The sequence below is a fragment of the Euphorbia lathyris genome, chromosome 2 (genome assembly GCF_963576675.1).
Source record: "Euphorbia lathyris chromosome 2, ddEupLath1.1, whole genome shotgun sequence".
Lineage (NCBI taxonomy): Eukaryota > Viridiplantae > Streptophyta > Magnoliopsida > Malpighiales > Euphorbiaceae > Euphorbia > Euphorbia lathyris.
This window is the reverse complement of record NC_088911.1, coordinates 121,072,975-121,085,619: the sequence shown is the minus strand read 5'-3', so window position 1 is coordinate 121,085,619 and position 12,645 is coordinate 121,072,975.

The window sequence follows — 12,645 nt, the reverse complement described above, 5'->3', positions numbered from 1 at the left end:
TCTAGCAGCATCAGCTTGAGGAGGGTTCAATTCTTGAAGCAAGGACTGAGCAGAGGCAATGATGCGTCGGCCTGACTCAGTGGCATTCAAGTAGGTAAATTGAGCCGCATTAGTCTCAGAGGCTGGAATAGAGCTTGATGGTGGAGGAGTTTGCTCTTTGCCAGACTGATCACCTTGATTGATGACTGGACTTTGGTACAGATTACCTTCAGGAGCTGAGTTATCAACATGCTGAGTTGGAGGTGGAGTTTGGTTAGTCATGTTGACCTGTTCATCCTGAGTGGGTGAAGTTGAGGCAGGATTTGTTCCTTCTTGAACAGTTGGATTTGGATCTTCAAGGGTTTTGGCTTGTTCCTCATCTTGAGTAACAGAGGCTTGTTTTTCCTTAGAGGGAGACTCAATATCGTTTGCAAAGTATGCGAACTGTAGCTCAGACATGCCAATGAATTGTTCTGGAAGAGGAGAATCTGCAAGAAGATCAATAACCTGAGTTTTATGGGCTTTCTTCTTAAGCCGCTTGAACCTTTGTTCCTTGGGAGGAGAAGGGTCAGCATCAATGTCTTCCTCATCAGTATCAACTGTCTCCTCTACCATGGTTGGATGCTCATGCTGCTCAGCATGATCCTCAACAGCAATGTTTTCTTCTTCCTCAGCTCTTTGCTCCATATCACCCTGAGGTTGCTCAATATCAGTATGTTCTTCATACTCAGTATGGACATTTTCCTCAATATGGGTTTCTTTCTCACCTTCCCTTTCTTCTTCAACAGTTGTTTTCTCAGCTTGTTGCTCAGTTTCTTGCTCAGCTTCCTTTTCTAGGTCAGTTCCATGACCTTTGGACGATACAACCCAATCTAGGGGATCAGCTTCAACTGTTTGCAAGGAATTAACCTTCTTCCTTTTCATCAAGGGGGATTCTGGAGTACCCTCTTCTTCATCCTCAGGCTCTTCTAGCCTCTTTCTCTTCTCTGCCGACTCAACTTTTTCCTTAGCTTTGTCAGCTTTAGCCTTTTCTTGAGACACTAGTCTCACTTTCTTTGGGATAGCATGGATGTCTTTGGAGCATGTTTCAATGGCCTTTCTCTTCTTCGTCTTTTTTTCCTTAGGTGACTCAGCAGGAACCTCCACTTCTTTTTCAGGCTCATTTTCAGGCTCAATGTCTAGCTCAGCTTCATCATCAACAACTTCTTCATATCCCTTCAACGGTTGATTGTACAACAGTCCAACCAGCAGAGCTGATGTGATCTCACTTCCCAAAGTGTCAGTTTCATTGATTGTCTCAATCTGTTTGTCCTCAATAATCTTAGTGATCAAAGAACCCAGCCTGAGCTTCTTTCCACTGCGTTGAAGAGCCCCAACCAGAAAGACAGGCATGTTGAGTGTAGTGTAGGTCAACATGTGCCATATGAAGCACTGTTCAAAATTTGAGGCAGATGAGGCTGAGTTGAGTTTGGGGAAGATGAAGTTGGTCAGCATGTGGTGAGCCATCTTCTGGTCTTGTCCCATACATGTGCTGGGTATTTCCCCTTTATGATCTTTGGGTTTGTAGAACCCCTTGATCTTGTCAAGTTTTTCCTTTGGTACTTTCTCTTTTGTGGTCCTAAATTCTATTCCTTCGTCTGGTAAATCAAGCAAAGTAGCTAGATAGGCAGGGGTTATGATGATTTTTTGACCTTTGACTGTAGTCTCCAAGTAGTCAGCATCATCCTCATCAACGAGCATGTTAGCGTAAAATTCTCTGACCAGCCTGAGGTACGTTTTTCTGGTGAGTGAGAAGAGACCGGTCCATTTGTTCTTCTCAATCCAGTCGCAGAACGGTTTCTCTGAAGTGACGAAACCTGGAGAGAACCATCTACATTTCAATACTTCCAGGTTATTGACCTTTTTATGGACCTTGATCATATTCCTTTCGATTTTCCTCGAAGAACCTGCGGGGTCAGCTTGAGTGGGTTTGCCAGAGGTTTGTCCAGGCTGAGTGGTGAGGTTAGGGATTTCGTTCTTGCCGGAAGCCATTGTTACCGAGGAAGGTTTTTAAGATTTAGGGAGAGAGGAGAATTAGATTTCAAAGGATCGTAAGCGTAAAGAGGAATGAGTGGGGATCCTTCCGCTACTTATAGAGTTTTTTTAGTCATTAATGAACTAGCCGTTTTCATCTTGGGACTCTAATCGACAAAGATTCTGCCATTTATGACAGGTTCAGCGCATGGGTATTCATCATTACTTGCGTTTTCCTAGGTATGATTTGTCACACGTGTCATTGTTTATCGGTGCACGTGGGCATTTACTCAGTTTGCCAGAATATGAATCGTTTATGATACTGAGTATTTAATTCTACGTAGATGGATTTCCTATCTCTAGTAACTCAACATTCGTTCATCACACAACATGTACATTCACTCAGCATAAGGTGATTACTCAATATGTCTATCTACTCAGCACAGAATATTTGTTCAGCATTTGTATCTACTCAGCATAGACTATTAAGCTCATTGTACAGTAGTTACTAGATTAATATCAGTCAGCATGACAATCACTCAACATTTATTCAAATACTTAGAATTATTGAAGAGGATTAGACATACCGATAGCTTCCCTTAGTATGTTAAATTGTTCACGAGCCAACGGCTTGGTGAAGATATCTGCAAGCTGTTCATTTGTTGGTACATAAGTTAGCTTGATCTCACCCTTCAGTACGTGATCTCTGATGAAGTGATGCCTTATGCTGACATGCTTCATCCTGCTGTGTTGAATAGGATTCTTGGATAGATCAATGGCACTTTTGTTGTCACATTTAATCTCTATTGTCTCAGTTCTTACTCCATAATCCTCAAGTTGTTGCTTTATCCATAGGACTTGAGCTACACAGCTTCCAGCAGCAACGTACTCAGCTTCAGTTGTAGACAGAGCAACTGATGACTGTTTCTTGCTGAACCAAGATACTAGACAGCTTCCAAGGAAATGGCATCCCCCTGAAGTACTCTTACGTTCTAGCTTATCCCGTCCATAGTCAGCATCAGTGTATCCTATGAGTGTGAAGTCATTTGAGGCTGGATACCATAAACCTGCATCAACTGAGCTCTGCAAATATCTAAAAATTCTTTTTACAGCAATTAAGTGAGATTCCCTTGGGTCAGCTTGATATCTTGCACAATAACATACTGAGTACTGTATATTAGGTCTACTAGCAGTGAGATAAAGTAAGGAGCCTATCATACCTCGATAAAGTTTACTATCTATTGACTTACTTTTGTCATCTTTGCATAGGACAGTATCAGTACCCATAGGGGTTGATATGGGCTTACAATCTTCCATATCAAATTTCTTTAACATCTCCTTGGTGTACTTGGACTGACTAATGAAGATGTCGTTCTTACCTTGCTTGATCTGAAGTCTAAGGAAGAAGCTGAGTTCTCCCATCATAGACATTTCGAACTCAGTCTGCATCTGTTTGCTAAACTCTTGACACAAAGATTCGTCAGTAGCACCAAATATTATGTCATCTACATAGATTTGTGCAAGTAGGGTATGTTTACCCTTTTTCTTAATGAACAAGGTTGTGTCAGCTTTTCCTCTGACATAATTCCTGGTCAGCAGGAAGTTGGTCAACCTTTCATACCAAGCTCTTGGAGCTTGCTTCAGGCCATATAAGGCCTTCTTGAGTTTATAAACGTGGTTTGGAAACTTTGGATCTTCAAAACCAGGAGGTTGATTAACATATACCTCTTCGTTTATAAAACCATTAAGAAATGCACTTTTAACATCCATTTGATACAATTTAAAGTTCATGAAACTGGCATATGCACACAATATACGTATAGCTTCTAGTCTAGCAATTGGTGAAAAGGTTTCACCATAATCAATGCCCTCTTGCTGACTATAGCCTTGGGCTACAAGTCGAGCTTTGTTCCTGATTACATTTCCATGCTCATCTAGTTTGTTTCTAAAGACCCACTTAGTTCCTATGGATTTCTGATTCCTAGGTTTAGGTACTAAATCCCATACCTCATTTCTTGTGAATTGATCAAGCTCTTCTTGTATAGCATTGATCCAATATTCATCATGCTCAGCATCAGCAAAGTTCTTTGGTTCATGGACTGATACGAAGGTGACGTTGCTAAGAAACTTCCTAAGCTGATCTCTAGTCATTACTTTGTTGTTTGCATCATCAAGGATGGACTCTTCTGAATGTCCTCTTGGAATTTTTATCTCCTTGGGTAATGTTGAGTTGTTTGGAACAGGTGTTTCTACAATCTCTGCAGGGACAGATTGGTCAGCAAAGATAATTTCAGTTTCGATTTTACCTTTGGTCAGTTCTTGTACTGGTGACTCATCATGTCCATTCTGGTCAGGAGGAGATGAGTTGGGTTCTTCCTATGTGTGTTGAGTTGTTCTTCCTGCAGGGTCAGTTTCATCGAAATCTACATGGACTGATTCTTCTACTACCTGAGTCCTTTTATTATAAATTCTATATGCTTTACTGTTTGTTGAGTATCCCAAAAAGATCGCTTCGTCAGCTTTGGCATCAAACTTTGCCAGATTATCCTTAGTGTTGAGTATAAAGCATTTACACCCAAAGGCACAAAAGTATCCAATATTGGGCTTTCGTCCTTTCCAAAGTTCATAAGGGGTTTTCTTTAATATAGGTCTTACCAATGCCCTATTTAATATATAACATGCTGTATTGACAGTTTCTCCCTAAAAATACTTTAGAAGCCTATTTTCACTCAGCATTGTCCTAGCAATTTCTACTATTGTCCTATTCTTCCTTTCAACAACTCCATTCTGTTGAGGAGTTCTAGGGGCAGAGAAATTGTGGTCAATACCGTTAGTTTCACAGAATTCATCAAACAATTGGTTTTTGAATTCTCCACCATTATCACTTCTAATGTGAGCTACTCTTAGGTCTTTCTCATTTTCAAGCCTTTTGACTAATGTGGTAAACATCTCAAATGTCTCATCTTTGCTACTCAGCAAGATGACCCAAGTATACCTAGAGAAATCATCCACAATAACTAAGGAAAATTTCTTACCTCCCATGCTGAGTGGCTGGATAGGTCCGAAAAGATCCAAATGTAGTAATTCCAATGGTCTTTTGGTTGAGACAACCTTTTTGCTATGAAATGACTTTTTGATTTGTTTACCTTGCTGACAAGCATTACAAAGTTGATCTTTTTCATACTTTAATTTGGGTAATCCCTCAACTAATTGCTTTCTAGCTAGTTTGGCAAGGAGGTCCATGCTAACATGCCCAAGTCTCCTATGCCATAGCCAGGAGTTGTCCTCTTTTGACACTAAGCATATACTTTTTGAAAATTGTTTTTCCAAACTCAACATGTAAACATTTTCTACACGAGGGGCTGTTAAAATCAAATCGTTTGTTTTTCCCTCGAGTATCTGACACTTAGTATCATCAAATACAACCTTCCTTCCACTCTTGCAAAGCTGATCTACGCTTAGAAGATTATATTTGAGACCTTTAACTAAGGAGACTGACTCAATTTTAGGGTTACCTCCGATAGTTCCTGAGCCAACTATCTTGCCCTTCTTGTTGTCTCCAAAGCTTACACTACCTCCTCGTTTAAGCTCTAGTGTGATGAACTGAGTTTCATCACCTGTCATGTGTCTTGAGCATGCGCTGTCTATATACCAAAGTTTTGATTTCTCCACGCATGTCAAGCTGACCTGCATTTTAAACTATTCGTCTTTAGGTACCCAATTCGTTTTGGGTCCTTTCCTGTTAGTGTAAACAGGTGCAAAGTCATATTTCAACTTGTGACGACATACTTTTGTAGTATGGCCACTTTTACCACAAAAGCCACACATAGTTACCCTTTGAGGGTGATATTGAGTGTGGTCAGCATTGTTGTGCTGAACATGCCAGCATACCTTGGTAGTATGACCTTTCTTACCACAGAAGTCACATTGGATAGTCTGTTTGTTATGCCAGCACACAACTTTTGTGTGTCCTTTCTTCCCACAACAGCTACATTGAGTAAACTGTTTATCCTGGCCAGTACCTGAGTACTCAGCATGGGGTTTATTCTTAGTTGAACCTTTTATTTGGTTATGCAAAGTTGTGACATCCTTTCTAAGTTTCTTTGACTCAGTTTGAACCTCCGTGACACACTTATGTAAGATTTGAATGTTCGTATGTAAATCTGAGTTGTCCTGGAGGAGATATCGGAGGTCACTCAGCTTGACCTCCTCAATCTCGTCACAGCGCCTGCTGAGTGCCTTAATCCTTTTGTTACACTTCTTAGTTAGTGTATATAAGTCACTCAGGGCATTTACCATTTCGTTTCTAAGCAAAAGTATCCTCCTGCTCAGAATCTCCAGAGAGGTCGGCTTGCTCAGATTGAGATTGGTCAGCTCCATCATCTGCCATGAAACATATGTTGGCTGTCTCATTTTGCTCAGCTTCAGATGATGTTGACTCATCACTGTCACTCCACGTGGCCACCATTGCCTTTTTGCTTCCATTCTTATCTTTCTTCAGATTAGGACAGCTTGACTTAATATGCCCAGTTTGATGGCATTCATAACATGTGACAGGCTTGGAGCTGTCCTTTTTGTATCTGGTGTCACTGGACTCAGCTTTATATCTGTCTCCTCTCTTATATGGCTGCTTACTATTTCTTTCATTTCTTCTGAACAGCTTTTTCATTTTTCTAGTAAACATGGCCATTTCCTCATCATCAGTTGACTCACCTTCTGTGGAGTCAGCTTTCATCACTAGTGATTTCTGTTTCTTATCCTCAGATTTTTCTTTAGCTTCAAAGTTTTTCATGGAGATTTCATGGGTCAGCAAGGAACTGATCAGCTCATCATATTTGTATGTGGTCAGGTCCTGAGCTTCCTCTACAGCTGTCTTCTTGGCTTGCCAGCTTTTGGGAAGACTTCGTAAGATCTTCTTCACTTGTTCTTCTTCAGTGAAATTCTTACCGAGTCTTTTAAGCTCATTTATTATGTTGGTGAACCTGGCATTCATTGCTGAGATATCCTCATTGTCAGTCATCTCGAACAGCTCATACAATCGCATGTGTTGGTTCACTTTGGATTCCTTAACCTTGCTGGTGCCTTCATAAGTTACTTCCAGCTTTTTCCAGATCTCATGTGCTGACTCACAACCTGAAATCTTATTGTATTCTGCAGCATCTAGAGCACAGTGAAGCATATTGATAGCCGAAGCATTATTTTGTAATTTTCTGAGGTCATCCTCTGTCCACTCAGTTTCACTCTTGATAACTTTCTCATTATCAATAGTTTTACAAGGTACATGTGGACCTTGAACTATTGCAAGCAATGCACTCATGTTTGTGGCTTCAATAAAGTTCTTCATCCTATTCTTCCAGAATGTATAATTGGATCCAAAGAATAGGGGAGGTCTAGTGATTGATAATCCCTCAGGGAGTATCTGTGTTGTTTGGTTTCCTGGGAGGAAACGAGTGCTATTCTCACCCATTTTTCGGGATCAGCTCAAGATTGTTAGATCTTTGAGTAGTGAGCTTACGCTCTGATACCACTTGTTGGTCCCTAGTAATTAGTTCCAAAGGGGGGGTTAGGAACTAATGTAACTTTTTCGCTTTTAATTATGCTGACTTAATGTTATTTTAAGAGTTTGATAACTCAGCGTGTTGGTCAGCACGGGCGTTTGATTAGTCAGGCAGTTTTAGTTCTATGCTGACTAAGACTGCTTGACTTGAGAGTTGGGAATTGACACTTGAAAGGTCAGCTTCCAACTTAGCACTCAGATTTACTCAGTTTCAGTTTTAACAATTTATAAGCCGAGTAAATACAACAAGCAACACATGCACACACACACACACACACACACATATATATATATATATATATATATATTGAGAGAGAGAGTTTAGAAGTTACTCAGCACGACTTATCCTGGTTCGGCCTCTCTGCCTACGTCCAGTCCCCAGTTCCTCCTGGGATTTTCAATCCAATACTGAGCTCTTTCAAGGTAGAGCACAAACCCTTTACAAGGCAGTGAGTATGCAAGAGTACGTCCTCTATTCGTCTACTCAGCTCCTACTAAGTACTACAACCCAGCACTTAGATTTTTCTACCACTGAATACTTACAACCAAGTACTCAGCTCAACACTCTCAATATTCCTATTGATCACACATTTGTTCTTTTTCAACTAAAGAACACCTTAGATGATTACAAAACAATCAATCTAGCATTTACACAGAGAATAGAAAAGTTGGTGTAAGATCTTTTTTGTAATTGAGTGCTTTCAGAATTTTCTCTCTTGTATTTTTCTTTTGATACTTGAGCAAATGATCCAAGGACTCTCATTGTCCTTTTATAGATGAATTTCTGAAGATTGGATCATTTTGAATTAGTTTAGCCGTTGTGTCCAAAACGGCTCTTTTAGGAGACAACTTCTGGTCAGCTTCAGACTGTTCCGCCATTCCCTTCTTCTGTTTTCTTCAGGCGTCAGGTTTTGTCTTCTTGCATCAGACTTGTCTTTTTGTGCCAGTTGTCTTTTACCAATAATCCACAGACCCATGATTCTTGGAATTAGTCTTCTGTGTGCTCTCGAGGCTTCAATTATTGGTGCAGAAGATTGGCAGACTTTGTCCTTTAGTGAACGGATCTTTCATGATGTCCTGACTGTTACTCAGCTTCATCCGTTATCTTCGAATGTTCAACTTCTATGCTGAGTTCCTTCTTAGTCAGCTCTGTTCTTGTTTATTCAATTCTGAAGGAGTCTTCTAATTTAGTCAGCTTCGTTCTGGCAACTTTGAAAGAAGCTTCTGATGCTGAGTTCTACTTTACTCAGCTTCTATCATTTCATGCTGAGTTCCGTTCCACTCAGCTTTTGGCTTATGCTGACTTCTGATCTGTCTTACTTTATATGTATATTTTTGCACTCAATATTGAACAAACACATTAGTACAATTAAATCAAAGCCTTTAAATTTAATTGCCTCTTAATCATGGATGATTTTGTCAAATCAAAATCTTGTGGAAAGGTGTTTCAACAGTTTCCATTCAGAATTGGTGAGTAAACGGTTGTGGAGAGCTGTCTGAAGGAATAATTTAATGTGGTGTGGAACCTTGAGCTGCCAAATAAACCCCCATTTCCAGTTACCGGTTCCCCAACCTTCATTAGCAACCATATGGTAAGCCGATTTGGTTGTGAATTTTCCATTGCTGGTACCACTCCAAATTATATTATCTTTTGTAGAACAAGAAATATCCAGTCGGACTGCTGCCATTAAAAGACGCAGCTCTAGGGGTACCCACTTTTCTAAAATTGGCCAATTCCATTTGCCGTCTCCATCCGTGTAGTCACTGATTTTACAGTTTAGGTGCGAGTCGGGTATGGGGGACACATGATCACAGAGTCGGAAGTCTCCTAACCATTTGTCATGCCAGAAGTTGATGGTTTTCCCATCCCCCGGTGCTCCAAACCAGCCCCCTTTTGAATTCCCCTATGATAGAGAGAAAGCTCCTCCAGAGGTGAGAGCACTTATCACTCCGATTTTCCACATCGAAGAGTTCCTTATTGGGGAAATAGTTTGCCTTCAGGACTCTAACCCATCGGGTATCGGTTTTGCGGAGAATACGTCAAGCCAGTTTCATCAACAGGGCTGTGTTCTGGTCTACAGTGCTATTTAGACCTATTCCCCCTTTCTCCTTTGGTTTACACACCTCCTCCCATTGAATAAGATGGATTTTCCTTTTGTTTTCTTGGCTACCCTAGAGAAAATTCCTATTAAGACTGTCAATTCTCCTAGTGGTGTATTTGGGTAGGCGGTTAGTGAACATTGGATGGGATGGGATAACATTGGAGACAGCTTGGATCAGTGTCGCCCTACCTGCTAGGGAGAGAGAGTATGCTTTCCACTCAGTTAGACGCCTGTTAACCTTGTTGATCACCCCTTGGAAGTCCGAGGTTGTCATGCGCTTCTGGAGCAAGTTTACCCCAAGGTATTTGCCCAGACATGTCGTAAGGGGGATCCTGCTCAGATTGCTTAGTTTCCGAGCCAAATTGGAGGGAACATTTTTGGAGAAGTTGATTCTTGATTTTGCAAGGCTGATTTTCTATCCTGACATCTTGTAGAAATTATCCAGGCAATCATTTAAGATTTCCATTTGTGTTGGAGAGGCTTCAGCAAACAACAGTAGATCATCTGCAAAAAATAGGTGAGAGAGTCTTGGACAATTTCTAGCAATTGAGAGTCCTTTCCATCTCCCTTTAGTGACTTTGGACTGAATCATTTGACTTAGGCGTTCCATACACAGCACGAACAGGAAGGGGGACAAGGGATCACCCTGACGGATGCCACGAGACGATTTAAAGCAGTCAGTGAGATCACCATTAAAGGCCACGCAGATGTTTGAGGAGGAGACACATTGTTGCACTAGAGTGACCCAATTCTGAGGCATTCTGGTGCTGTGTAGGGTATCTGCAATGAAGTCCCTCCTGAGCCTATCATATGCCTTCTCAAGGTCTATCTTAATTGCCATAAAACCCCTCTTACCGGTTTTGATTCTCATAGAGTGGACTGCTTCTTGGGCCAAAATGATATTGTCATGGAGCTGTCTTCCTTGGATGAAACTTGTCTGACATTCATTTACCAGCAGGTGAAGGAAATTAAGGCTAAGGTATAGCAGCGGAAATATAAAAATTTTAGCTTACTTCCTTTTAACCATAGGATCCGTTAATCGTTATTTCATATAAAGAGGGATAAGAAGGAATACCTTTTGAAGAACAATCTACCGTTGTTAAAGAAGCGCCCACAATTCTTCTCTGAGTTCCCAAGCACGAAGTATAACACGGTGAGGTTAAGTTAGAATCAACCCTTATGAGATGCAACCAAAATAGATTGCCTCTAATTAACCAACACAAGATCCAAGAGAAAAGGAGATGAATTAATCAATCGATGGAAGCCGTATGAATTCTTGTCCATAAACTAGGGGATGCGAATTCACTTTCTCTCTCTAATTGTATGTTTCGAAAATCAAAATAAAGGGGAGGGATTAGGCTTAGTCGAAATTCATGTAGTAGGGGGGTATATATAATAACTTGTATCTAAACCCTAGTTAGATAGGAATAGGTTACTTAATAGGAATTCAATTCGGAATAGGATTCCTAATTATTATCTTATAATATATCTAATATATTTAGGATAATAATAAATAACCTAATTGGATAATAATAGGAGTATATTAATCTAATTAAAACTCCTAACTTAATTATCTCTTAATTAATTTAATTCACAAACCTAATCAAATTAGGATTAATGGAATTAAAATAATTCCCTAATTTATTATATATAAATTTCGGCATCCCCTAATTAAATGGGCCTTACTGGGCTCATTTGGGCTTCCATCTATTAATGACATTCATCTCTCTTTTGGTTCCAAGTCTTATGTGTCATCCATTAGGTTCTTACTACTTCTGGCCGTGTGCAACTATTAAATTAATTTCTTCAACAATTATATTTAATCCTTGCATAACGGAATGATGTACTGAGTATGTTATTGGCAAGTCTGTAATCATTCCCCCAGAGTCTCTTAAGAAGACAGGTTGATTCTGTCATTAACCCTTCCGTATTAGTTACAGTATAATTCGATCCTTTATCAACTACATCCTTGAACTGAATCTTATGACTATGGGTGATGTCAAGTCACATATAGCGAGATGTTCATTTTACTTGTATAGGCCGAGTCAACTCAAATAGATAGGTTAAGTGAAATCTATATTTCTTACTCTTAAGCTATCACCTTGCAAGGATTTAGAGTCGAGTCTTCCACAAGCGATCCATGGACGTATCTCCCATTAATCGGGAGTGATAAATGCTCAATCCAATGTATAACTACCCTGACATTACCTCCTGTGACACCCAACCTTTGCAGTTCACACTCCAGAGTCATCTCTGTTAAGGATCATGGGACCGCAGGATCAAAGTCTCACATTCAGTAATTCAGGATGACCAATTAACATTCCTTTGAGTCTGAGGATTAGTTATACCTATTAATACCAATGAGATGAACATGTGACAAGGATGAATCTACCCATCTTGTTATCTCAAATCGGATCCCCAATCCTAATGAACGACGTTTCATCGGATCTATGTAACTGTCCAGATATCTATATATATGAAGCTTGTGAGATCAGCTTTCTGTCAGACAGAAGACATTGTTACATACAAGTCTCAACAGTGATATATCAATCCTAAACATATCACTTGACTTGGGGTGGTTTTAAGTTTATTAGTTTATTATAAAGTTTTGTCTCACTCCATGCTTGTATGAACACTTTATAATCACTTTAAACAAACTTACGGATTTCCTTTTATTAGACTTTATTTAGTGCTTAAAAGGGATTGCCTTTATATAGTTATAAAACATATATCTCATTAAAACAAATGATATAAAGAACAATTTATTTACATTAAGTTTGTATCCTGCAACAATTGTCTATAGGACACTAAACCCCAACATACTCCCACTTGGACTAAAGCCAATTGTTTCTAAAACTTATCCCAGTAGAAGTTAAATGACGATCATGTACTTTCTAGGTTAAAGGCTTTGTCAACGGATCTGCAACGTTGTCCTCTGTAGGTACTCTTTCTATTCTCACATCTCCTCTAGCCACAATCTCTCTTATGATGTGG